The 22,895-nt window shown below is 39.8% G+C and overlaps 1 non-coding gene across 1 annotated transcript; it reads left to right on the top strand.

Annotated features, from left to right (window-relative positions):
* The first annotated feature begins 18,636 nt into the window (after positions 1 to 18,636).
* LOC130948938 (small nucleolar RNA R71) lies at positions 18,637 to 18,744 on the top strand. Its single transcript, XR_009073299.1, has one exon. It is a non-coding gene; the product is annotated as a small nucleolar RNA R71 (small nucleolar RNA).
* The last annotated feature ends 4,151 nt before the right edge of the window (positions 18,745 to 22,895 follow it).

The following is a 22,895-nucleotide window of genomic DNA, read 5'->3' as shown; positions in this document are numbered from 1 at the left end:
AAGAGGAAACTAAGAGAAGATAAATTACAACAATTCAGAGACAACCTTACTGAAATTTTTGAAAAAGAAAAGGATGTGGCAGTCGGACCCAACAACAATAATGCAACGAGGATGCTTGGTGATTATACTACACCTACTTCCAAGTTTAATGGAAGAAACATCTCAATTCCTGCCATTGGAGCAAACAATTTTGAGTTGAAACCTCAACTAGTTGCTCTAATGCAACAAAACTGCAAGTTTCATGGACTTTCATCAGAAGATCCCTACTAGTTTTTAACTGAGTTCTTGCATATCTGTGAGACTGTTAAGACTAATGGAGTAGATCTTGAAGTCTACAGGCTCATGCTTTTCCCTTTTGCTGTAAGAGACAAAGCTAGAACATGGTTGGACTCACAACCTAAGGATAGCCTGAACTCTTGGGATAAGCTGGTCACGGCCTTCTTGGTTAAATTCTTTCATCCTCAAAAGCTGAGCAAGCTTAGAGTGGATGTTCAGACCTTCAAGCAAAAAGATGGTGAATCCTCTATGAAGCTTGGGAAAGATATAAGCAAATGACCAAAAAGTGTCATTCTGACATGTTTTCAGAGTGGACCATGATAGATATATTCTATTATGGTCTATCTGAGTTCTCTAAGATGTCACTGGACCATTCTGTAGGTGGATCCATTCACCTAAAAAAAATGCCTGTAGAAGCTCAGGAACTTATTGAAATGGTTGCATATAACCAATTTATGTACACTTCTGAGAGGAATTCCGTGAATAATGGGACGCCTCAGAAGAAGGGAGTTCTTGAAATTGATACTCTGAATGCCATATTGGCTCAGAACAAAATGTTGACTCAGCAAGTCAACATGATTTCTCAAAGTCTGAATGGATGGCAAAATGCATCCAACAGTACTAAAGAGGCATCTTCTGAAGAAGAGGCCTATGATCCTGAAAACCCTGCAATGGCAGAGGTAAATTACATGGGGGAAGCCTTTGGCAACACCTATAATCCCTCATGGAGAAATCATCCAAATTTCTCATGGAAGGATCAACAAAAGCCTCAACAAGGCTTTAATAATGGTGGAAGAAACAGGTTTAGCAATAGCAAACCTTTTCCATCATCTTCTTAGCAACAGACAGAGATTTATGAGCAGAGCACCTCTAACTTAGCAAACATAGTCTCTGACCTGTCTAAGGCCACTTTAAGTTTCATGAGTGAAACAAGGTCCTCCATCAGAAATTTGGAGACACAAGAGGGCCAGCTGAGTAAGAAAGTCACTGAAATTCCTCCTAGCACTCTCCCAAGCAATACTGAAGAGAATCCAAAAAGAGAGTGCAAGGCCATTGACATAATCAACATGGCCGAACCTAGAGAGGAAGGAGAGGACGTGAATCCCAATGAGGAAGACCTCAAGGGACGTCTCTCAAGCAAGAAGGAGTTCCTTATTGAGGACTTAAAGGAATCTGAAGGTCATATAGAGACCATAGAGATCCCATTAAACCTCCTTCTGCCATTCATGAGCTCTGAAAACTATTCTTCCTCTGAAGAAGATGAAGATGTAGTTGGAGAGCAAGTTGCTCAATATCTAGGAGCTATCATGAAGCTGAATGCCAAGTTGTTTGGTAATGAGACTTGGGAAGGTGAACCTCCCTTGCTTATTGGTGAACTAGATACATGGGTTCAGCAAACTTTACCTCAAAAGAAACAAGATCCTGGTAAATTCTTAATATCCTGTACCATAGGCACCATGACCTTTGAAAAGGCTCTGTGTGACCTGGGGTCAAGCATAAATCTTATGCCACTCTCTGTAATGGAGAAACTGGGGATCATTGAGGTACAACCTGCCATATTCTCATTACAAATGGCAGATAAGTCAGTAAGACAGGCGTATGGATTGGTAGAGGACGTGTTGGTAAAGGTTGAAGGCCTTTACATCCCTGCTGATTTCATAATCTTAGACACTAGGAAGAAGGAGGATGAATGCATCATCCTTGGAAGACCTTTTCTAGCCACAACAGGAGCTGTGATAGATGTTAACAGAGGAGAATTAGTCCTTCAATTGAATGGGGACTACCTTGTGTTTAAGACCCAAGGGTGTTCTTCTTTAACAATAGAGAGGAAGCATGAAAAGCTTCTCTTAGTACAGAGTCAAACAGAGCCCCCACAATTAAACTCTAAGTTTGGTATTGGGAGGCCACAGCCAAACTCTAAGTTTGGTATTGAATCCCCACATTCAAACTCTAAGTTTGGTGTTGGGAGTCTACAATATTGACCTGATAACCTGTGAGGCTCCATGAGAGCCCACTGTCAAGCTATTGACATTAAAGAAGCGCTTATTGTGAGGCAATCCAATTTTTATTTATCTAATTCTATTTTTATTTTTATTTTTCTTTTATGTTTTATTAGGATCATGATCATGTGGAGTCACAAAATAATTACAAATTAAAAACAGAATAAAAAATAGCAAAAGAAAAAGCACACCCTGGAGGAAGGTCTTACTGGCGTTTAAACGCCAGTAAGGAGCATCTGGCTGGCGTTCAACGCCAGAACAGAGCATGAATCTAGTGTTGAACGCCAGAAACAAGCAACATCCTGGCGTTTAAACGCCAAGGAAATACCCTAAGGAAAGCTGGCGCTGAACGCCAGAAACAAGCATGGAACTGGCGTTCAACGCCAGAAACATGCTGCAAATGGGCGTTGAACGCCCAAAACAAGCATGAAGCTGGTGTTCAACACCAGAAACAAGCATCAATCTGGCGTTGAACGCCAGGATTGCATGAATAGGGCATTTTACACGCCTAATTGGTGCAAGGATGTAAATCCTTGACACCTCAGGATCTGTAGATCCCACAGGATCCCCACCTACCTCAACTCACCTTCGCTCCTCTTCACACAATCCAATACCACTCTTCCCCAAAACCCTTCACCAATCACCTCAATCTCTCTTCCCCGTCACCTTTTCACCACTCACATCCTTCCACTCTTCCCCATAAACCCCCACCTACCTTCAAAATTCAAAATCTTTTTCCCACCCAAACCCACCCTAAATAGCCGAACCTACTCCCTCTCCCTCCACTATATAAACCCCTCCATTCTTCTTCATTTTCACACAATACAACCATCTCTTCTCCTCCTTGGCCGAAACACAACCCTCTCTCTCTCCTTCATATTTTCTTCTTCTTCATCTATTCTTTCTTCTCTTGCTCGAGGGTGAGCAATATTCTAAGTTTGGTGTGGTAAAAGCATAGCTTTTTTTTGTTTTTCCATAACCTCCTATGGCACCTAAGGCCGGAGAAACCTCTAGAAAAGGGAAAGAGAAGACAAAAGCTTCCACCTCCGAGTCATGGGAGATGGAGAGATTCATCTCTAAAGCCCATCAAGACCACTTCTATGATGTTGTGGCCAAGAAGAAGGTGATCCCTAAGGTCTTTTTCAAGCTCAAGAAAAATGAGTATCCGGAGATCCGACATGAGATCCAAAGAAGAAGTTGGGAAGTTCTGACCAACCCCATTCAACAAGTCGGAATCTTAATGGTTCAAGAATTCTATGCCAATGCATGGATCACTAGGAACCATGATCAAAGTATGAACCCAAATCCAAAGAACTATCTTACAATGGTTTGGGTGAAATACTTAGATTTTAGTCCAGAAAATGTGAGGTTGGCATTAAACTTGCCCATGATGCAAGGAGATGCACGCCCCTACACAAGAAGGGTCAACTTTGACCAAAGGTTGGACCAAGTCCTTATGGACATATGTGTTGAAGGAGCTCAATGGAAAAGAGACTCCAAAGACAAGCCGGTTCAATTAAGAAGACTGGACCTCAAGCCTGTGGCTAGAGGATGGTTGGAGTTCATCTAATGCTCCATCATCCCCACTAGCAACCGATCCGAAGTTACTGTGGATCGGGCCGTCATGATCCGTAGCATCATGATTGGAGAGGAAGTAGAAGTTCATGAAGTCATCTCCCTTGAATTCTACAAAACAGCCGAAAAGTCCTCCACCATGGCAAGGCTAGCTTTTCCTCATCTTATTTGCCATCTATGTTACTCAGCTGGAGTTATCATAGAAGGAGACATCCTCATTGAGGAGGATAAGCCCATCACTAAGAAGAGGATGGAGCAAACAAGAGAGCCCACTCATGGATCCCAAGAGACACATGAGGAAGCTCATCACCAAAAAATCCTGGAGATGCCTCAAAGGATGCACTTTCCTCCCAACAACTATTGGGAACAACTCAATACTTCTCTAGAAGACTTGAGTTACAATATGGATTAATTAAGGGTGGAACATCAAGAACACTCCATCATTCTCCATGAAATTAGAGAAGATCAAAGAGCAATGAGGGAGGAGCAACAAAGGCAAGGAAGAGACATAGAAGAGCTCAAGGACATCATTGGTTCTTTAAGAAGAAAGCGCCACCATCACTAAGGTGGACTCATTCCTTGTTCTTATTTCTCTGTTTTTCGATTTTTAAGCTTTATGTTATCTATGTTTGTGTCTTTATTACATGATCATTAGTATGTAGTAACTATGTCTTAAAGCTATGAATAATTCCATGAATCCTTCACCTTTCTTAAATGAAACATGTTTTTAATACAAAAGAACAAGAAGTACATGAGTTTCGAATTTATCCTTGAATTTAGTTGAATTATATTGATGCGGTGACAATACTTTTTTTTTCTGAATGAATGCTTAAACAGTGCATATTTTTTATCTTGTTGTTTATGAATGTTAAAATTGTTGGCTCTTGAAAGAATGATGAACAAAGAGAAATGCTATTGATAATCTGAAAAATCATGAAATTGATTCTTGAAGCAAGAAAAAGCAGTGAATAGCAAAAGCTTGCGAAAAAAAAGTGGCAAAAAAAATATAGAAAGAATAAGAAAAAGCAAGCAGAAAAAGCCAATAGCCCTTAAAACCAAAAGGCAAGGGTAAAAAGGATCCAAGGCTTTGAGCATCAATGGTTAGGAGGGCCCAAGGAAATAAAATTCAGGCCTAAGCGGCTAAATCAAGCTGTCCCTAACCATGTGCTTATGGCATGCAGCTCCAAGTGAAAAGCTTGAGACTGAGTGGTTAAAGTCGTGATCCAAAGCAAAAGAGTGTGCTTAAGAGCTCTGGACACCTCTAACTGGGGACTTTAGCAAAGCTGAGTCACAATCTGAAAAGGTTCACCCAGTTATGTGTCTATGGCATTTATGTATCCGGTGGTAATACTGGAAAACAAAGTGCTTAGGGCCACGGCCAAGACTCATGAAAGTATCTATGTTCAAAAATCAACAAACGTAACTAGGAAAATCAATAACACTATCTGAAATTCTAAGTTCCTAGAGATGCCAATCATTCTAAACTTCAAAGGATAAAGTGAGATGCCAAAACTGTTCAGAAGCAAAAAGCTACAAGTCCCGCTCATCTAATTAGAATTAATATTCATTGATATTCTGAGCTTTATAGTATATTCTCTTCTTTTTATCCTAATTGATTTTCAGTTGCTTGGGGACAAGCAACAATTTAAGTTTGGTGTTGTGATGAGCGGATAATTTATACGCTTTTTAGCATTGTTTTTAAGTAGTTTTTAGTAGGATCTAGCTACTTTTAGGGATGTTTTCATTAGTTTTTATACTAAATTCACATTTCTGGACTTTACTATGAGTTTGTGTGTTTTTCTGTGATTTCAGGTATTTTCTGGCTGAAATTGAGGGACTTGAGCAAAACTCTGATAAAAGGTTAACAAAGGACTGCTGATGCTATTGGAATCTGACCTCCCTGCACTCGAAATGGATTTTCTGGAGCTACATAACTTCAAATGGTGCGCTCTCAACGGTGTTGGAAAGTAGACGTCCAGAGCTTTCCAGCAATATATAATAGTTTATACTTTATTCGTGATTAGACGACGTAAACTGGTGCTCAACGCCAGTTCCATGCTATATTCTAGAGTCAAACGCCAGAAACACGTCACGAACCAGAGTGGAATGCCAAAAATACGTTACAACTTGGCATTCAACTCCAAAAGAAGCCTCTGCACGTGTAAAGCTCAAGCTCAGCCCAAGCACACACCAAGTGGGTCCCGAAAGTGGATTTCTGCATCAATTACTTACTTTTGTAAACCCTAGTAGCTAGTCTAGTATAAATAGGACATTTTATTATTGTATTAGACATCCTAGATCCTGGATTGTATTTTTGATCCTGTGATCACGTTCATGGTGGATGGCCATTCGGCCATGCCTGAACCACTATCACTTATGTATTTTCAATGGTGGAGTTTCTACACACCATAGATTAAGGGTGTGGAGCTCTGCTGTACCTCGAGTTTTAATGCAATTACTACTATTTTTTGTTCAATTCAGTTTATTCCTGTTCTAGGATATTCGTTGCACTTCACCATGACGAATGTGATGATCTATGACACTCATCATCATTCTCACCTATGAACGCGTGACTGACAACCACTTCCGTTCTACCTTAGACCGGGCGCATATCTCTTGGATTCCTTAATCAGAATCTTCGTGGTATAAGCTAGAATTGATGGCCGCATTCCTGAGAATCCGAAAAGTATAAACCTTGTCTATGGTATTCCAAGTAGGATTCAAGGATTGAATGACTATGACGAGTGATAAACCACTATTTCATGGTTTATCTTGTGTTCAATTGAGTGGTTTTTATCAACTCTTTACCCACTTATTCATACTATTTGCATGGTTTTATATCTGCCTTCCTAATTATGTGATTTGATTGAAAACATGCTTCTTTGGTCTTATATTTGTTAATATTAATCCTCGTTTATTACCATTAAATGCCGTGATATGTGTGTTAAGTGATTTCAGGGATTACAGGGCATGAATGGCTCAGAGGATGGAAAGGAAGCATGCAAAAGTGGAAGGAATACAAGAAGTTGAAGAAATTGCTAAGCTGTCCAGCCTAACCTCCTTGCACTCAAATAACCATAACATGAGCTACAGAGGTCCAAATGAGATGGTTTTAGTTGCGTTGGAAAGCTAACATCCGGGGCTTCGCAACGATTGCCATAGCTGCCCTGATGCCAGGCAACACGAATGTGTGAATCACGCGGCCGCGTGACCTGGAAGGAACACAACCCACGCTAACGCGTGGACGACGCCTCCATGTCACTCTTTCGCGACCTGTACGGACTAGAAAGCGCTGGGAGTGATTTCTGGGCTGTTTTTGACCCAGTTTTCAGCCCAGAACCCACAGATTAGAGGCTATAAAGTGGGAAAATGCATCCTTTCATAATCATGCTTTCATAATTCATAATTTTACTTTTAGATGTAGTTTTTAGAGAGAGAGGTTCTCTCCTCTCTCTTAGGATTAGGATTTTTAGAAATTAGGAATTTATCTCATCTTCACATCAGGTTCAATATTTCTTTATTTTGACTTCTCTTCTACTTTGAGATACTTTAATGCTTTTATTTGTATTTTATTTATATTGCCCAATTGGCTTATGAACTTTTCATGTTAGGACTATATATTATTGAGATGTTTTCAGATTTATATGTTATGGATGCTTTGGCTTTATCCAATTTATTTTCATTCAAGTAGGATTTCTCCCCTTTTGGCTTGGGTTGATTAATTGGTGACTCTTGAGTTATCAAACTCATTGTTGATTGAAAATTGGCACTCTTCAAGAATTAATTCGAGTTCCAATAACTTTAACTGTTCCTCAGGAAAGACTGGGACTTGAGGATTCAAATTAATTCATCCACTTAACTTACCTTCATAGTTAGAGGTTAACAAGGTGGGAGAAGAATCCAATTCTCATCACAACTGATAAGGATAACTGGGATAGGACTTCCAGTCTTCATATCTTGCCAAGAGTTTATTTTACAGTTATTTATTTATTTTTATTGCTTTGAAAATATACCTGTGCCCATTGCCCAAATTCCAAAACCCCCAATTTTACCTTTTTCATAGCCAATAATAAGAACATACTTCCCTGCAATTCCTTGAGAAGAAGTTCCGAGGTTTAAATACTCGGTTATCAATTTTAAAGGGGTTTGTTACTTGTGACAACCAAACATTTGCACGAAGGGATTTCTGTTGGTTTAGAATCTATATCTACAACGCGACTATTTTTATAAAATTCTTTACTAGCAAAAAATCCTAACGTCAAAATGGCGCCGTTGCCGGGGAATTGCAAACGTGTGCCTTATTATTGGTTATTGTAAATATTTATCAAAAAAAAATTTCAAATTTCAGATTTTAAAACTTTTATCTTATCTTATCTTTTTCAAAAATCATATTTTTTTCAAAAATCTTATCTTATCTTTTTCAAAAATTATATCTTTTTCAAAATATTTTCTTTTTATTAATTTTTGTTTTTATTTTCTTTTACTTCTATGAACTCTCACCCCTTTGGCTATGAGTCTGGTTACAATTATGTTGCAGGAAAAGGAGATTATAATGACAACATGCACCATGGTTGGAACAATCAAAGATGGGAGGAGCCACAAGGATTTGATCAACCCTCATGGCAACAACCACCTCTAATGGACTATCAACAACCATTCTGTGATTCATATCAAGGCAATGGCTATGGTGAGCAATCTTTTGACTATCAACAACCACCACCATACGCCTATGAACCCCCTCCTCAACATAGCTTTGGACCACCATACTCACAAGTCCCTTTTCACCATTCACCTCCATATGACCCTAACCCTCATCCACCATACCAACCACCTTATGAGCCAAATGAACCATACACAGAACCACCACCTTTTCAACACAACTACCCTCATGAACCACCACCTCAATATTCACCATCTCCATATCATTATCAAGATGAACCACCTTCCTATTATGAACCCTCTCTCCCAACCAATGAATCATCATGTCCACCCCAGCCTCTAATGGATGACAGACCTTGTGTTATTCTTCAAAGGCAAGAAAGGATAAATAAGAGTGTGCAAAATTTTGCGGCCGCTTTAGGCAAGTTAGTAAATCTAATAGCTTCCCAACATCTGAGCACTCAAAGTACTCCCATGGCTGCATGTCGAGAATCAAAAGAAGAGCAAATCATGAAGGAGACACTAGAAATTTCGGTGGAAAATGAGGAACATGGCTTTGTATTGGAACAAGTGGAGAACACCATAATAGTTGCAGAGGAAGAAATGGTTGATGATTTAGGAGATGCAGAACCTCCATGGGAAAGTCCAGTCATAGAACCCCTTTCCAAGACGTTTGAAATTGATGCTGAGGAGGGTGTACAACCTCCAAGGCATATCACAGTTGAAGACTTGGAAGATGTTGATCAAGAGATGGAGATTCAAGAAGAAGAAGCACAACCTCTCATGCCCTTGGAAAGCAATGAAGAAGAGATTGAATTGGAAGAAAGCTACCAAGAGGAAGAGGTTGAAATTGAAGAAGCTTGCAAAGAGGTGGTAATTATCAGAGAAGAGCACAAGGGAGTGGAGCTTGCAATTTCATTAAAAATACCTCCCCCTAAGTTGCCATCATCCTTCACAACATTCAAATGGGTAAAATTCATATCCCTTAGCTTTCTAATTCCACTTGAATATGGGCTACTGGAGACGAATGGTCAACTTAGAGCTCTTTGTGACATTAAGAGTAAGCGGAAGATGGCCAGTGGTAAGAATTGTCCTGCAAGGTTCATTATGGTTGGAAGCTTTAAGTTTAAACGCAAAGGTTGGTATAAAGCTCAACTTAATGGGTCTAGGAAGCTGTTTAGTCGCTGCAGTGAGAATTCAAATCACCATTCACCCGGCTGGAAAAATGCAGATCGAGACAAAAATGGGTGTAAAAGTAAGGTTTGGGATCCTAGAATCTGTTCTGACATTTGTCACCCCGGGTGCCTAAGAATCTGTTTAAAGCTTCTTAAGGGCTTTACATGCTTAGTTTGGGACCCTGGAGGTTACTGGAGATACAAACATTGGTGGAGATTCCTGGATGAGTTCAAACATAAGCCACCATAACAGGGAGCTCACCAAATGTCCAACTTAAGGACTTTAACTAAAAGTGCTAGGTGGGAGACAACCCACCATGGTATGATCGTTCCTTTTTCAATTTTAATTTTATTTAGTTTTGTATGTTTTTGAGTTTTATTTTATTTTATTGAACCTGGAATCATGCATAGCATTCACATTAAGCATTGTATTCTGTATACTGCATTATGCATTTTGCATAAAAAAGGAAAAACACGCACGCGAAGCGGCAGCGTCGCTGACGCGTCCGCGTCACTAATGCGTTGGGAGGAAAAGAATTGAACAGAGAGTGACGCGAGAGCGTGGCTGGAGGCGTGCTAGTGGCACAAATCGACCCACGCGACCGCGTCGCCGACGCGTCCGCGTTACATGGGAATAATGGCCTCCGACGCGACTGCGTGACCCACGCGGCCGCGTGCCATGAAAATCGACGTCAAAAAGGTGCATGGCCGAAAATTGTGCTGGAATTGGGCTGGACTCGTGCTAGAAGCCCAAGCCCTCCCACGCGAACGCGTGCCCCACGCGGCCGCGTCGTCTTTCAAAAATGGCCATCCACGCGATCGCGTCACCCACGCGACCGCGTCACCCAGATTTTTGGCAAAATGCAATTCAAACAGAGAGTTGTGCGAATGTGAGGCTGCACTCGCGCCACTAGCACAAATCAAGTGACGCGATCGCGTGACTTACGCGTCCACGTCGCCTGACCTTATTGCGCACCACGCGGCCGCGTCACCCACGCGGCCGCGTCACCCACGCGACCGCGTCGCCAGCGTCGCACACCTTAACCTAATATGCCAAAATATTTTATCTTTTCTTCCCCAATCCTAATTTTCCCTCCCTTCTTTCTTACTTACCTCTTCTTCCTTTCTTTCACTTCTCATTCTTCTTATCTCTTATTTTATTTAATTTATTTGCATACTTTCATTCGTTGCATTATTTTCATTAGTGTTAGAAATTTATTTGGGTCATTATTTTCTATATTTTTGTGAATTGTTTGACAATTATATATTACTTTTTAAAGGGTTGCTTGCATGTTCAATTTATTATTTTCATTAGATTATTTACCATGCATGCTAAGTGTTTGTGAAAAAGCCCATATGGCATCATGCACTTTTCTACATTATTCAATTCCACTATTTAATGCCTGCTTTTCACAATTTCCCTTTATTATTTTATTAATTAAATTTAATTGTCAATACAAATGTGATAGTTTGTTACAAAGTGATGTTTGATCTATGCTACTCATGCCCTTGCCGGCATGCCAATAAACATCTTGCATCTACTTACCCTATCTTGCACTTGTTTTATTCCCTTTAATGAACTTTTCACATGTTATCATGACCATGTGTTACCTTCATTGATCTTTACCGTGCATTGACTATCACTCACTTATTCCTCTTCCTTGCTCTATCTCTTTAATTTTATTTACTTTCTCTTCCCATTTTTAGGATGGCCACCAAGAAGGGTACGGAGAAAGCTACTCCCAAACCACCGGCAAGGAAAGGAACAAAGAGAGCACCAGCTGAGGAACAACAACCCTCGTCCACTTGTACATCTAGCATGCACTGAGGACGGTGCAATCTTTAAGTGTGGGGAGGTCGATACCGATCTCCATGGGTTAGTTAGTCCCTTCTCAACACCAATTTTTGTTTTTCATTGTTGCATTTGCATATCTGATCGCATATTCTCTTGATTTTGTGCATATTTTACCATTTGGTTGAAGTAATATTTTCTTTTTCAAGAAACTTTTTATAGTATTTCACTAATTTAAATTAAAAACTTTTTGAAAAACTTGTATGAGAGAAATATTATTTTGGAACATGGTTTAAAGCTCGAACACACAAAACCAGTGAGATTTTGAGCCTATTTGATTGGTTGCATTTTATCAACCAATATTTTATTTTTGGTGTGTGTTTTTCTCTCTAAAATTGTGATCTTTGTCTTGCTTAACTCTATATTTTCATTGTTTAATGTATGCATACACTTATATGATTGAGGCCTTATTTCACTGAGCTTACATACCCATATGGCCTTACCCTTTCATTATCCTTTGCAACCCAATGTTGAGCCTATTTTACCCCTTATTCTTTACTTTAGCTCATCACTAACTCTAGGCGGAAAACAATAATATCCTTAATTTGAATCCTTGATTAGCTTAGACTAGTGAAAGTGCTCATGATTTAAGTATGGGGAAGTTGGGTTTGAAAATATTTGGTTTGAGTAATTGGGTGTTGTATATTTTAGTGAAAATGTGCAAAATAATAGTTGAGCACATATTATTGCATTCAATACCTTAATCATATGCATTGAGAAAAAAAAAGGGTGAAAAAGAAAAGAAAAAGAGCAAATAATAAAAGGGGACAAAATGCCCCAAAGTAAGTGTTGGTATCAATGCATATGTACTGAACTCAAATTTAGGATGCATGGATATGTGGAAAACACAGTTAATGGGAAGTTAGATCTCGTATTGTGATTATATGGATTGTCTTAAGTTAGTTGGAAAGTTTATGTTAATTAAGGATTCAGATTTTAGTCCACTTGGCCAAATACAATCCTACCTTGACCCTAACCCCATTACAACCCTTAAAAGACCTCTTGATTTGTGTATTGGTGCATTAAATTTTTGTTGATTGTTAGATGAAGAGCAAGCTATAGAAAGCAAGAGTAGTAGAAAATTGAGAGAATTGACCCTAGACACTTGAGAGTTAGAATGATATACACTACCAGTAAGGGTTCAGTGCTTAATTCTATGTTCCCTTCTTTCATGAGCTATCTTCTTCTTGCAAGTTATTTGTATTGTATTTTGTGATTTAAATTAGTGAAATCCAGTTTATATCTGTTCTTGAAAAATGTATTTACTTTTTCATCAAGTAGGTAGAATCATCTTTGCATGTAGTTGCATTCATATAGATAGGTTGCAATTCATACATTTTACAATCCCTCTTCACCTTTATAGTTCTCTTGAGCTTAGCATGAGGACATGCTAATGTTTAAGTGTGGGGAAGTTGATAAACCACTATTTCATGGTTTATCTTGTGCTCAATTGAGTGGTTTTTATCAACTCTTTACCCACTTATTCATACTATTTGCATGGTTTTATATCTGCCTTCCTAATTATGTGCTTTGATTGAAAACATGCTTCTTTGGTCTTATATTTGTTAATATTAATCCTCGTTTATTACCATTAAATGCCATGATATGTGTGTTAAGTGATTTCAGGGATTACAGGGCATGAATGGCTCAGAAGATGGAAAGGAAGCATGCAAAAGTGGAAGGAATACAAGAAGTTGAAGAAATTGCTAAGCTGTCCAGCCTGACCTCCTTGCACTCAAATGACCATAACATGAGCTACAAAGGTCTAAATGAGATGGTTTCAGTTGCGTTGGAAAGCTAACATCCGGGGCTTCGTAACGATATATAATTTCCCGTAGCTGCCTGGTGCGCGAAATTGTGATCACTACAACTTCGCACAACTAACCAGCAAGTGCACTGGGTCGTCCAAGTAATACCTTACGCGAGTAAGGGTCGATCCCACGGAGATTGTTGGTATGAAGCAAGCTATGGTCACCTTGTAAATCTCAGTCAGGCAGACTCAAATGGGTATAGTGATAAACGAATAAAGCATAAAGATAAAGATAGAGATACTTATGTATATCATTGGTGAGAGCTTCAGATAAGCGAATGAAGATGCCTTCCCTTCCGTCTCTCTGCTTTCCTACTGTCTTCATCCAATCCTTCTTACTCCTTTCCATGGCAAGCTCGTGTAGGGTTTCACCATTGTCAGTGGCTACCTCCCATCCTCTCAGTGAAAGCGATTGGCATATGCCCTGTCACGGCATAGCGGAATTCAGCTGTCGGTTCTCGGTCAGGCCGGAATAATATCCATTGATACTTTTGCGTCTGTCACTAACGCCCCGCCTGCTAGGAGTTTGAAGCACGTCACAGTCATTCAGTCATTGAATCCTACTCAGAATACCACAGACAAGGTTTAGACCTTCCGGATTCTCTTGAATGCCGCCATCAGGTCCTGCCTATACCACGAAGATTCTGATTAAAGAATCCAAGAGATATTCACTAGAGCCTTGGTTGCTTGTAGAACAAGAATGGTTGTCAGTCACCTTGTTCATAGGTGAGAATGATGATGAGTGTCACGGATCATCACATTCATCAAGTTGAAGAACAAGTGATATCTTAGAACAAGAACAAGCGGAATTGAATGGAAGAACAATAGTAATTGCATTAATACTCGAGGTACAGCAGAGCTCCACACCTTAATCTATGGTGTGTAGAAACTCCACCGTTGAAAATACATAAGAACAAAGTCTAGGCATGGCCGAATGGCCAGCCTCCCAAAGAGGGTTCAATCATCAAAACATGATCAAAAGATGAAAATACAATAGTAAAAGGTCCTATTTATAGGAAACTAGTAGCCTAGGGTGTACAGAGATGAGTAAATGACATAAAAATCCACTTCCGGGCCCACTTGGTGTGTGCTTGGGCTGAGCAATGAAGCATTTTCGTGTAGAGACTCTCCTTGGAGTTAAACGCCAGCTTTTATGCCAGTTTGGGCGTTTAACTCCCAATTAGGTGCCAGTTCCGGCGTTTAACGCTGGAATTTCTTGAGGTGACTTTGAACGCCGGTTTGGGCCATCAAATCTTGGGCAAAGTATGGACTATCATATATTGCTGGAAAGCCCAGGATGTCTACTTTCCAACGCCGTTGAGAGCGCGCCAATTGGGCTTCTGTAGCTCCAGAAAATCCACTTCGAGTGTAGGGAGGTCAGAATCCAACAGCATCTGCAGTCCTTTTGAGTCTCTGGATCAGATTTTTGCTCAGATCCCTCAATTTCAGCCAGAAAATACCTGAAATCACAGAAAAACACACAAACTCATAGTAAAGTCCAGAAAAGTGAATTTTAACTAAAAACTAATAAAAATATAATAAAAACTCAACTAAAACTACCAAAAACATACTAAAAACAATGCCAAAAAGCGTACAAATTATCCGCTCATCACAACACCAAACTTAAATTGTTGCTTGTCCTCAAGCAACTGAAAATCAAATAAGATAAAAAGAAGAGAATATACTATAGACTCCAAATTATCAATGAAACTAAGCTCCAAATTAGATGAGCGGGACTAGTAGCTTTTTGCCTCCGAACAGTTTTGGCATCTCACTTTATCCTTTGAAATTCAGAATGATTGGCTTCTTTAGGAACTCCGAATCCAGATAGTGTTATTGATTCTCCTAGTTAAGTATGATGATTCTTGAACACAGCTAATTATTGAGTCTTGGCCGTGGCCCAAAGCACTCTGTCTTCCAGTATTACCACCGGATACATTCATGCCACAGACACATAATTGGGTGAACCTTTTCAGATTGTGACTCAGCTTTGCTAAAGTCCCCAATTAGAGGTGTCCAGGGGTCTTAAGCACACTCTTATTGCCTTGGATCACAACTTTATTTCTTTCTTTTTTTTCTTTTTCTCTTTCTCCCTTTTTTTTCGTTTTTTTTTTTGTGTTCACTGCTTTTTCTTGCTTCAAGAATCATTTTTTATGATTTTTCAGATCCTCAGTAACATGTCTCCTTTTTCATCATTCTTTCAAGAGCCAACAATTTTAACATTCATGAACCACAAATTCAAAAGACATATGCACTGTTTAAGCATACATTCAGAGAACAAAAGTGTTGCCACCACATCAAACTAATTAAGCTAGTTTTAAAGATGAATTTGAAATCCTGTACTTCTTGTTCTTTTGTGATAAAAATAGTTTTCATTTAAGAAAGGTGATGGATTCATATTCATAGCTTTAAGGCATAGACACTAAGACACTAATGATCATAAGACACAAACATGGATAAACATAAGCATAGATTTTCGAAAAACAGAAGAATAAAGAACAAGGAGATTAAAGAACGGGTCCACCTTAGTGATGGCGGCTCTTTCTTTCTCTTGAAGATCCTATGGAGTGCTTGAGCTCCTCAATGTCTCTTCCTTGTCTTTGTTGCTCCTCTCTCATGATTCTTTGATCTTCTCTAATTTCATGGAGGATGATGGAGTGTTCTTGGTGCTCCATCCTTAGTTGTCCCATGTTGGAACTTAATTCTCCTAGGGAGGTGTTCAGTTGCTCCCAATAGTCTTGTGGAGGAAAGTGCATCCCTTGAGGTATCTCAGGGATCTCTTGATGAGAGGGGTCTCTTGTTTGCTCCATCTTCTTCTTAGTGATGGGCTTGAGGTCATGCCTTCTCAGTTGAACCGGCTTTGGATGCCATAAATGGTTATGGAAAAACAAAGAGCAATGCTTTTACCACACCAAACTTAAAAGGTTTGCTCGTCCTCGAGCAAAAGAAGAAAGAAGAGAGTAGAAGAAGAGGAAATGAGGAAGAAGGGAATGGCTTTGTGTTTCGGCCATTAGGGGAAGAAGTGGTGTTTAGGTGGTGTGAAAATGAAGGAGTGAAGAAGGGTTTATGGGGAAGAGGTATTGAGGTGATTGGTGAATGGGTGAAGAAGAAGAGAGAGTGTGGTGGGTTGGTGGGGATCCTGTGGGGTTCACAGATCCTTAGGTGTCAAGGAAAAGTCATCCCTGCACCAAATGGCATTCAAAAACGTGTTTTGAGCCAATTCTGGCGTTAAACGCTGGGCTGGTGCCCATTCCTGGCGTTTAACGCCAGGTTCTTGCCCTTTTCTGGCGTTTAACGCCAGTCTGGTGCCCCTTTCTGGCGTTAAACGCCCAGAATGGTGCCAGACTGGGCGTTAAACGCCCAACTGCTAGCCTCACTGGCGTTTAAACGCCAGTGAGTTCTTCCTCCAGGGTGTGCTGTTTTTCTTCCTGTTTTTCATTCTGTTTTTGCTTTTTCAATGGATTTTGTGACTTCTTATGATCATCAACCTACAAAAAACATAAAATAACAAAGGGAAATATATAAAATATAATCATTGGGTTGCCTCCTAACAAGCGCTTCTTTAATGTCAGTAGCTTGACAGATGGCTCTCATGGAGCCTCACAAATGATCAGAGCTATGTTGGAACCTCCCAACACCAAACTTAGAGTTTGAATGTGGGGGTTCAACACCAAACTTAGAGTTTGGTTGTGGCCTCCCAACACCAAACTTAAAGTTTGACTGTGGGGGCTCTGTTTGTCTCTGATTTGAGAGAAGCTCTTCATGCTTCTTCTCCATGGTGATAGAGGGATATCCTTGAGCCTTAAACACAAAGGATTTTTCATTCACTTGAATGATCAGTTCACCTCCATCAACATCAATCACAGCCTTTGCTGTGGCTAGGAAGGGTCTACCAAGGATGATAGATTCATCCATGCACTTCCCAGTCTCTAGGACTATGAAATCAGTAGGGATGTAATGGTCTTCAATCTTAACCAAAACATTCTCTACAAGTCCATGAGCTTGTTTTCTTGAGTTGTCTGCCATCTCTAGTGAGATTCTTGCAGCTTGCACCTCAAAGATCCCTAGCTTCTCCATTACAGAGAGAGGCATGAGGTTTACACTTGACCCTAAGTCACACAGAGCCTTCTTGAAGGTCATGGTACCTATGGTACAAGGTATGGAAAACTTCCCAGGATCTTGTTTCTTTTGAGGTAATTTCTGCCTAGACAGGTTATCCAGTTCTTTGGTGAGCAAAGGAGGTTCATCCTCCCAAGTCTCATTTCCAAATAACTTGTCATTTAGCTTCATGATTGCTCCAAGGTATTTAGCAACTTGCTCTTCAGTGACATACTCATCCTCTTCAGAGGAAGAATACTCATCAAAGCTCATGAAAGGCAGAAGTAAGTCCAATGGAATCTCTATGGTCTCATTTTGAGCCTCAGATTCCCATGGTTCCTCATTGGGGAACTCAGAGGAGGTTGGTGCACGCCCATTGAGGCTTTCCTCAGTGGCGTCCACCTCCTCTCTTTCCTCTCCAAATTCGGCCATGGTTATGGCTTTGCACTCTCCTTTTGGATTTTCTTCTGTGTTGCTTGGGAGAGTACTAGGAGGGAGTTCAGTAATTTTCTTGCTCAGCTGACCCACTTGTCCTTCTAAATTTCTGATGGAGGACCTTGTTTCATTCATGAAACTTTGAGTGGTTTTGATTAGATCAGAGACCATTGTTGCTAAGTCAGAGGTATTCTGCTTAGAACTCTCTGTCTGTTGCTGAGAAGATGATGGAAAAGGCTTGCCATTGCTAAACCTGTTTCTTCCACCATTGTTGTTATTGAAACCTTGTTGAGGTCTCTCTTGATTCTTCCATGAGAAATTTGGGTGATTTCTCCATGAAGAATTGTAGGTGTTTCCATAGGGTTCTCCTAGGTAATTCACCTCTTCCATTGAAGGGTTCTCAGGATCATAATCTTCTTCCTCAGATGAAGCTTCCTTAGTACTGCCAGGTGCATTTTGCATTCCAGACAGACTTTGAGAAATCAAATTGACTTGTTGAGTCAATATCTTGTTCTGAGCCAGTATGGCATTCAGAGTATCAATCTCAAGAACTCCTTTCTTCTGATTTGTCCCATTGTTCACAGGATTCCTTTCAGAAGTGTACATGAATTGGTTATTTGCAACCATTTCAATTAGTTACTGAGCTTCTGTAGGCGTCTTCTTCAGATGAAGAGATCCTCCAGCAGAGCTATCCAAAGACATCTTGGATAGTTCAGAGAGACCATCATAGAAAATACCTATGATGCTCCATTCAGAAAGCATGTCTGAGGGACATTTTCTGATTAATTGTTTGTATCTTTCCCAAGCTTCATAGAGGGATTCTCCATCCTTCTGTCTGAAGGTTTGGACTTCCACTCTAAGCTTACTCCATTTTTGAGGTCGAAAGAACTTTGCCAAGAAGGCATTGACTAGCTTTTCCCAAGAGTCCAGGCTTTCTTTAGGTTGAGAGTCCAACCATATTCTAGCTCTGTCTCTTACAGCAAAAGGGAATAGCATCGGTCTGTAGACTTCAGGGTCAACCCCATTAGTCTTGACTGTGTCACAGATTTGCAAGAATTCAGCTAAAAACTGATGAAGATCTTCCAATGGAAGTCCATGAAACTTGCAATTCTGTTGCATTAGAGAAACTAATTGAGGCTTAAGCTCAAAGTTGTTTGCTCCAATGGCAGGGATAGAGATGCTTCTCCCATAGAAGTTGGGAGTAGGTGCAGTAAAGTCACCCAGCACCTTCCTTGCATTGTTGGCATTGTTGTTGTTCTCGGCTGCCATGTCTTCTTCTTTGAAGAATTCGGTCAGGTCCTCAACAGAGAGTTGTGCCTTAGCTTTTCTTAGCTTCCGCTTCAAGGTCCTTTCAGGTTCAGGGTCAGCTTCAACAAGAATGCCTTTGTCTTTGTTCCTGCTCATATGAAAGAGAAGAGAACAAGAAAATATGGAATCCTCTATGTCACAGTATAGAGATTCCTTAAGGTGTCAGAGGAAAAAAATGGAAGACAGAGGTAGAAAATTCGAACTTATCAAAGAAGATGGAGTTCGAATTTTGCATTAAGGAATAGTGTTAGTCCATAAATAGAAGGATGTGAGAAGAAGGGAAGTAATTTTCGAAAATTAAGTTAAAAGATTTTGAAAACATTTTGAAAAACACTTAATTGATTTTCGAAAATAAGAGTGGAAAAGAAATCAAGTGATTTTTTTTTTTGAAAAAGATTTTGAAATTAGAAATTAAAAAGATTTGATTGAAAACTTATTTTGAAAAAGATGTGATTGAAAAGATATGATTTGAAAACAATTTTAAAAGATATGATTTGAAAACAATTTGAAAAGATATGATTCTAAAAATTTATGACTTGCCCAACAAGAAAAGATATGATTCAAACATAAAACCTTCCTCAACAGAAAAGGCAAAAAATGTTCAATCAACTCATTAATTGTTACTAAGTATCTTTGAAAAAGGAAAGAAATTGATTTTGAAAACATTTGATTGAAAAGATATGATTTGAAAAAGATTTGATTTTGAAAAACTTGAAAAAAATTGATTTGAAAACAAAATTCTCCCCCTTGTGCCATCCTGGCGTTAAACGCCCAGAATGGTGCACATTCTGGCGTTTAACGCCCAAACTACTACCCTTTTGGGCGTTAAACGCCCAGCCAGGCACCCTGGCTGGCGTTTAAACGCCAGTCTGTCTTCTTCACTGGGCATTTTTGAATGCCCAGCTTTTTCTGTGTGATTCCTCTGCAGTATGTTCTGAATCTTCAATTCTCTGTATTATTGACTTGAAAAGACACAAATTAAAAATTTTTTTGGATTTTTAATAATCAAAATGCAACTAAAATCAAATAATAATGCATGCAAGACACCAAACTTAGCAGTTTGTATACCATTGACACTAACAAAATGAGAATGCATATAACAAAACACTCAAGTCGATAGAATTCAAAGATCAAAACAAGGAAATCATCAAGAATAACTTGAAGATCAATGAGGACACATGCATGAATGCAATAAGAATAGAAACATGTAATTGATACTAAACTTAAGATGAGACTCTAGACTCAAACAAGACATATTTTTGGATTTTATGATTTTGTAAATTTTTTTTTTTGATTTTTCGAAAATTATGTAGAAAAAGAAAATAAAGGTATCAAAATTCTTAATGAGAATTCCAGGAATCATGCAATGTTAGTCTAAAGCTTTAGTCTAAAGGAATTAGACATGGCCGGCTAAGCTTCAGCAGGACATTGCATTCAAGAGCTAAATTGATGATGATCAATCAGCTTTGGTGATGATAAGAACATCACCTTGAAACACTAGAATTCATTCTTAAGAACTCTGAAGAAAAATAATACCTAATCTAAGCAACAAGATGAACCGTCAGTTGTCCATACACAAGAACAATCCCCGGCAACGGCGCCAAAAACTTGGTGCTTGTTGCCGGATCAGAAATTTGGCACTGATGTTACCGGACAAAAAGCTTGCTCAAAACTTGAACAATCCCCGGCAACGGCGCCAAAAACTTGGTGCGCGAAATTGTGATCACTACAACTTCGCACAACTAACCAGCAAGTGCACTGGGTCGTCCAAGTAATACCTTACGCGAGTAAGGGTCGATCCCACGGAGATTGTTGGTATGAAGCAAGCTATGGTCACCTTGTAAATCTCAGTCAGGCAGACTCAAATGGGTATAGTGATAAACGAATAAAGCATAAAGATAAAGATAGAGATACTTATGTATATCATTGGTGAGAGCTTCAGATAAGCGAATGAAGATGCCTTCCCTTCCGTCTCTCTGCTTTCCTACTGTCTTCATCCAATCCTTCTTACTCCTTTCCATGGCAAGCTCGTGTAGGGTTTCACCATTGTCAGTGGCTACCTCCCATCCTCTCAGTGAAAGCGATTGGCATATGCCCTGTCACGGCATAGCGGAATTCAGCTGTCGGTTCTCGGTCAGGCCGGAATAATATCCATTGATACTTTTGCGTCTGTCACTAACGCCCCGCCTGCTAGGAGTTTGAAGCACGTCACAATCATTCAGTCATTGAATCCTACTCAGAATACCACAGACAAGGTTTAGACCTTCCGGATTCTCTTGAATGCCGCCATCAGGTCCTGCCTATACCACGAAGATTCCGATTAAAGAATCCAAGAGATATTCACTAGAGCCTTGGTTGCTTGTAGAACAAGAATGGTTGTCAGTCACCTTGTTCATAGGTGAGAATGATGATGAGTGTCACGGATCATCACATTCATCAAGTTGAAGAACAAGTGATATCTTAGAACAAGAACAAGCGGAATTGAATGGAAGAACAATAGTAATTGCATTAATACTCGAGGTACAGCAGAGCTCCACACCTTAATCTATGGTGTGTAGAAACTCCACCGTTGAAAATACATAAGAACAAAGTCTAGGCATGGCCGAATGGCCAGCCTCCCAAAGAGGGTTCAATCATCAAAACATGATCAAAAGATGAAAATACAATAGTAAAAGGTCCTATTTATAGGAAACTAGTAGCCTAGGGTGTACAGAGATGAGTAAATGACATAAAAATCCACTTCCGGGCCCACTTGGTGTGTGCTTGGGCTGAGCAATGAAGCATTTTCGTGTAGAGACTCTCCTTGGAGTTAAACGCCAGCTTTTATGCCAGTTTGGGCGTTTAACTCCCAATTAGGTGCCAGTTCCGGCGTTTAACGCTGGAATTTCTTGAGGTGACTTTGAACGCCGGTTTGGGCCATCAAATCTTGGGCAAAGTATAGACTATCATATATTGCTGGAAAGCCCAGGATGTCTACTTTCCAACGCCGTTGAGAGCGCGCCAATTGGGCTTCTGTAGCTCCAGAAAATCCACTTCGAGTGCAGGGAGGTCAGAATCCAACAGCATCTGCAGTCCTTTTGAGTCTCTGGATCAGATTTTTGCTCAGATCCCTCAATTTCAGCCAGAAAATACCTGAAATCACAGAAAAACACACAAACTCATAGTAAAGTCCAGAAAAGTGAATTTTAACTAAAAACTAATAAAAATATAATAAAAACTCAACTAAAACTACCAAAAACATACTAAAAACAATGCCAAAAAGCGTACAAATTATCCGCTCATCACTGCCCTGACACCAGGCGACGCGAACGCATGGATCACGTGGCCGCGTGACCTGGCAGGAACACAACCCACACTAACGCGTGGACGACGCCTCCGCGTCACTCTTCCGTGACCTGTACGGACCAGAAAGCGCTAGGAGTGATTTTTGGGCTATTTTTGACCCAGTTTTCAGCCCAGAACACACAGATTAGAGGCTATAAAGTGGGAAAATGCATCCATTCATAATCATGCTTTCATAATTCATAATTTTAGTTTTAGATGTAGTTTTTAGAGAGAGAGGTTCTCTCCTCTCTCTTAGGATTAGGATTTTTAGAAATTAGGAATTTATCTCATCTTCACATCAGGTTCAATATTTCTTTATTTTGACTTCTCTTCTACTTTGAGATACTTTAATGCTTTTATTTGTATTTTATTTATATTGCCCA

This window comes from Arachis stenosperma, chromosome 1 (assembly GCF_014773155.1).
Source record: "Arachis stenosperma cultivar V10309 chromosome 1, arast.V10309.gnm1.PFL2, whole genome shotgun sequence".
In the NCBI taxonomy this organism is placed as follows: Eukaryota; Viridiplantae; Streptophyta; class Magnoliopsida; order Fabales; family Fabaceae; genus Arachis; species Arachis stenosperma.
This window is presented reverse-complemented; position numbering and strand designations above follow the sequence as displayed.